We start from the raw sequence: 6,000 nt of genomic DNA, 5'->3' as shown, positions 1-6,000 counted from the left end.
AGAAGTACAAGTTTTAGGATTTGGTTCACTATATTTTCAATGATATTCCATATGGAGCATAAGGTTTCTAAATATTCCTAAACTTAGTTTCAAATTGTCCATCTTGTTATTTTTGCTATAACTTTTCTTTTGGTGCATTCAGACTATCAAACTTCCAAATATATGATGAGACATACAAATAACTCAAATATAAATTTTAAAATTACACATAAAGATTTGGACACATGGAATTCTATAAATTTTTCTCTTAGGAAGAGGTTAAAACTCAACAATTCCTTCGAATGTTTCCACACAAACAAATATATTTTTTTCTCTTACCAAGCTAGTGCTTAGCTAGGGGGATTAGTGGCTCCAATAGGTTGGTGAATACAAATATATGTAACAGTAGGTGGGTACATACAAAGAATTATAAAAATTACTTGTTTGGTTTTCTCCTAAATGGGTTTCCATGCAAATTTTATATTCCATGTTATACAACTAATAGATCTCATATGAAATCTTTTTATTATGTTCCATGAATGTTTACATAGTTAACAATTGTCTTATAAAGACACCCCCTATTTATTATAGGTGTGTACTCAAAATTTTGGTTAGCAACAATTTTTTACCTTTGAGTTAATTGTGCAAGGGGTGTAAGGGCCTACCAATTTTTTTTGTGGAAGTTGCAATATAAGCTTAAGAACATGTCAAAACAAGTTATTTCACCTCATCCTAAGCATTCCATAAGTTTTTGCATTGAAATGAACCTACCAGAAGCCTATAATTGGCACTATAAAATATTTTTGTAGTAATGTGCTATGAAATATTTTCATAACGCTCACATCAAAAATTAAAAATTATGTTTTCAAGATGTTATCCCTGTCATTTCAAATTCCTATGTGGTTTCCCACAAAATTGTATCCCTTGTTATCGTCGATATGATGTTTAGTAGCATTTTTATGCCTAATAAAGAAGTTTAAAATCAAACCCTAAAAATGCATTGTTTGCCCTAAATAGTAATTTCCAACATTCCCAGAAAACCATTTTGTTGGGATAAAGACTGAGAGGGGGAGGGTGAATTAGTATTTTAAAAATCACTAAAACATTTTCTTTTCTTACTTGTATTTATGTACGCGACTTTACTAAAAGAAACCTGTGTATGTACTTGACTGTTATGTAGGCGTCTAGTGTATATCTAGTTAATTTACTTTTAAATTAATTCATCATCTCTTTAACTTAAAAAAGTGTATCGGCACTTCAATAGGAATTAGTTAAAAAATAACCATGTGTAGTAAGAATAGAATAAACCATCACACACAAGAAACACATCAACAAACATGAACACCAAAATTTTTAGGTGGAAAGCTAATGTGCGAAAGAACCGCCATTGTTCTCGTATTTGTATTCATCTTTTATTATAATGAAAAAGTTCTTAAAATATTGTACTAGCATAGCCTCATACCAACATGCAGGTAGCCAACTGCAGAAGGATACAACCTTCTCTCGTTCTCTAGCACCCACCTAAAGGGAGCTCCAACCCCCTTATCTGATTTACCAGCTACCACTAGAAGAAAGCTTCGACTCCATTACAAAAGGATCCAACCCTCAGCACTTTGTGGAACACATTTCATAAATTTTCACACTGGATCCACATTCTATAAAACATCACGGCTTGTAGGCCATGTTTCATTAAATTTTCAGACTGCAGCCACTACCATCATTTAAGACCAAAACCAAATATAAAAAATGAAACTCATCATTGCAATAAATCACTCAAGAATTGAACCAACTGAGATCCAAATCAATCAACTTATTCAAAAGTAGGTAGATTATTATAACTAGAATATCAATGTCGAACCCCAAAAATGAATTATTGTTATCTTGAGTTAAGCCCTGAACCACTGAATCATTCTGAAACTATCACATAACCATCATTGATATTCAATCACGTATAGCTAGCATCACTCTTAAATCAATCAATTCAACTTCAAACATCATTGTTAAACTCTCATCGTCAAGTCAAACTTCATTGACAGACATCATAAACAAAACAAGGCTGATTATACTAACCATACATTTTATTCAAAAAAGCCTAGGTTATATATGCTTTCAACGAAGAATTTTCGTGTGTATACACATTTTTTAGTAATGAAACCCATGTAAATACCCAAAAAGGTACGCGACACATGAACATCAAACCAACGTATGTGCACGCCTTTCAAGTTATAAAACCTCCATACATATTTGCAAGTACTGACTTAAAGCTTTTCTACACATCAGATCTTGAGAACAAATTCATCCCTAGACATACATAATAAAACACGTGTCAAACATAAATATCACAGATCAAACCAATCTACTATCTAGATAGTCATTTCAGATCTATTGGATGTGATCCATCGTCAAATTCCCAAGTGCAAATGTAGTTTTAGATCAAGAAAATCGTTAATAGCCCATTACATCCACACTTGCTTCAGATCTAACTATCCATTAAATATTCATCACTTCCACACACAAATCACTTTGATCTTCATCTTTGTATATAACTTAGTCATTATCCAATACCATACGTCAAAACCATACTTATGACAATGGTATCCTTTGACGGGATCAAATATTTGTTGTTGGGCTCAATCGTATGGGTCAATGCAATGGTAAAGACCCTTCGTATTTAGAATACCATGGTGTGGAAAATGTATGTGCCTTTTATTCTTCATACCCGCATGTGTACACAAATTTTCTTCCTAGAACCTGCATATACTTCTTCAAAATTCATATTTATTATTCCTCTGTCTCTGAACTTTTATGCCTTTGACCAAACTCTCTTTCACATGTAAACACATCCTGTTGACATCTTCATCAAGTAGGTTTCCATCAAAATAAAAATCCTCAAGGAGGTTTCCATCAAGGACAAAATATTAGTCAAAATGCCAACAATATCCCCCTTTGGACTTGATGGCAACCACATTGGTGTTTGGCCTCTAGAACCTGTAGATACATGTAAATACACCTGTCGATATGCCAAGCATTCTCCAAACACCAAGCTTCTCTCCCCCTTTGAAATCAAGGAAAAGGGGTGGACCAATGTTGAATGAAGGCTTCCCCTTTTTTGACATGAGCACTGCAGGTCTTATCTGAATTGACCATGCCCCCTAGAGAGTCCAAGAACTGCTTTACCTTGAAACCCTTTTTGCCCATATTTCCTCCTTTTTTATATCCCTATCATCGAAATAAATGAAATGAATATAAGGCTTTGTTAAGGTAAGCATTTATGTGTCCTCTTCTTCATATTTTGTCCATATAGATTATTGTTTTATCAAATTTTTCATTTAGCTACGGAATTGACCTGATTATCCAGCTAATCCACAGATCCACAACAACTTCCATTGTTGACAGCGTTCGAGTGTGCCATATCAACACATGAGTATATGCGTAGATGAAAAATGATCCCCTCATGGATTTCTTCTTGTTTACTCGAAGCAACCCATCAAGAAAATCACACTACAACGTGATCAACCATGACAGTCAACTGCAAGGTAATGTGCCGGAACACAGTCTGAGTTTCACGAAATATTATCAATTTTCTTTTCCAAATAGGAAATCGATGATTAAGAGATATGATTTGGTTTGATAAGGATTGTAACGAATATAATTAGGCTTGAATTTTTCATGCCGTTAATTAAGAAAACATTATACGAACAATGGTTGCTATGTGTTTTGGTCGGTGCCGTTATATGTAATTTTGAAAGCATCCTGTTAAAACTATTTTTTGATTAATAAATCTTGGTTCATACATTTCATGTTGTGTTGATTAAAGTTGTTGATTGCCTCATGGAGGGCCCTTGTGTGTAGATCAGGTCTTTGAATCACTCCAAATAGATTTCCTTTGGTTTCTTAGAATTAAATTATGGATTCTCTTTTTTATGTTTTAGGATGCATTCCAATGGAGTTGGAAATTACATTGACATTTGCATCAGTAATTTCATTTCCTTTATACCTATCATAACTTGATCATTTCATTTTCTTTCTAACTAGTATAATTCAACCATTTCACTTCATAGTTTGGTTATCGCATAGCTTATAAATCTCATTATTGTTTTTACTTTTGCATTGAGTGAAGCTCCAAAAGTTAAAAGTGACAACATTTTCTTAGCAATTGAATTCAAGCATCATTCAATTTCCTATTAGATAAAGTAGATCTCCTTTACATCATTCCATGCTTTCATAGTTAGTCTAGCTTGGCTGCAACATAAAAATCCAAACATAATGTTAGAGTAGAGTTGGGATCACTATTCAGCCATCCCACAAAGTTTGATTCAATTAAAACACATATTTCATTAAATTTGGAATTAAATAATTGATCTAGAATTTAAAAATAAACAAAAATGTCAATTCTAGTGATGTCCTTGTAATAAAAAAATCCAATTTTAATGAAATATGTATTTTAAGATTAATTTTAGAATAACCAGCTAACAGATCTCCAGGATAATACTCTAATATATACAGTAACATCATTTCCATATTTATTCTAGATTTAGACATTAGCCATAACATAAACACCTTAAAGACATAAGTAACTTCTAGCACATACAATAAAATTGTACTTCATCAGTTTATCGGCCCTGGTCGATAATTTATGCTTACAATTTAAGAACATTAAATTGACCAAACATTTTGGTGTTGTTGCCTGGGAAGTACAAATAGAAGTTAAAGAAGAAAGAGAAAAAAAATTATGAATCCAAAACATGGTATGCATAGGGATAGAGACTCTAGAGCTAGATTTGTAGGACAAGGAGGAAGCTCAATCCCCACAAATCCACTCACTTCACCACTACTTAGAAATTCCACACCACCTACTCAAACCCGAATTCCATTTGTAGGTTGACGAAGATTTCCTGAAGTTTCAAGATCATAAATCCAATCCAAAACTTCACCTACTTCATCTAATGAAGTTGTAATTGAAGAAAATCCTACATGCCCAACTATAGGAGTAGTTTTTCTATCTTTCGCTGGTGAAAAAATTCTAAGAGAAGAATTAGAAACTTCGAGTGAAGAATAGGAACAATAAACTTATTTTGGCCACCCATTGATAGAGGAACCAGAAGAATTATAACTACCTTACATTACTTCTCAGGAATCTTTCATGCCTAAAGAAGGGGGAGGTGAGGTACACAATGTCAATGGTGAGGAAAATAGGATTGGGGGATGTAGAGGTAGAGGAGGAGGTGCATATTGAAATAGAGGAGGAGGTAGAGGTAAAGGAAATCAAGATCCTTTTAGATTTCATATTTTTGATGAACATACAACCCTCATAATGAAAAATATTTCACCTTCTATTCTTCCTAATTTCCATGGAAAAATAAGTGAAGACCTAAAGACATTTCTCTTCGAATTTAAAGTATTATGCAATTCATATGATTATCTACATGATGCTCAAAAACTGAAATGTTAGGTCCTTATAATACTAGTGATTACCACATTACTTTTGTCATTGTATCCCTTATTGTCATTGTTGCGACCCTATTGTCGCCATATTGTTATTATTGTGCACCCCAGAAGCCCATTATTGTTATTTATGTGGCCTTATATTATTATGGTTAGGTCGGCTTGGGTTATATTGTGACCCCTTAGACTCCTATATATAGAAAGGAGGTTTTGTCATTTGGATCATCCAATAATTGTTCATTTGTGTAATGTAAAGGAGGTTCCTCCTCGAAGAGGCTGAATTATAAGGCGTTGATCTATCTTTTCTATCTTTTTGTGAGCTGGTTTCATAACATTTGGTATCAGAGCTGTGGATTCTAGGGTTTCGCTACTCCAAACAGGTCATTGTGGCATTTTCGCTATAACTCTTTTTATGCAATGTTTCAGATGCTAAAAAAAACCCATTTGGTTTGAAATTGTTCTAAACCTCTGATCCAAATTTCAGAGCTTTTCACACTATATTTGTGGAGATATGATCCGAGGAAAGTGGCCTTTTTGCAGACTCCTGAATTACATTCCAAACAGGTGACCTGGGGA

Source organism: Pinus tabuliformis, chromosome 4_2 (genome assembly GCF_031772625.1).
Source record: "Pinus tabuliformis cultivar Carrire ecotype Pingquan chromosome 4_2, CPIR1, whole genome shotgun sequence".
Taxonomy (NCBI): domain Eukaryota; kingdom Viridiplantae; phylum Streptophyta; class Pinopsida; order Pinales; family Pinaceae; genus Pinus; species Pinus tabuliformis.
This window is presented reverse-complemented; position numbering follows the sequence as displayed.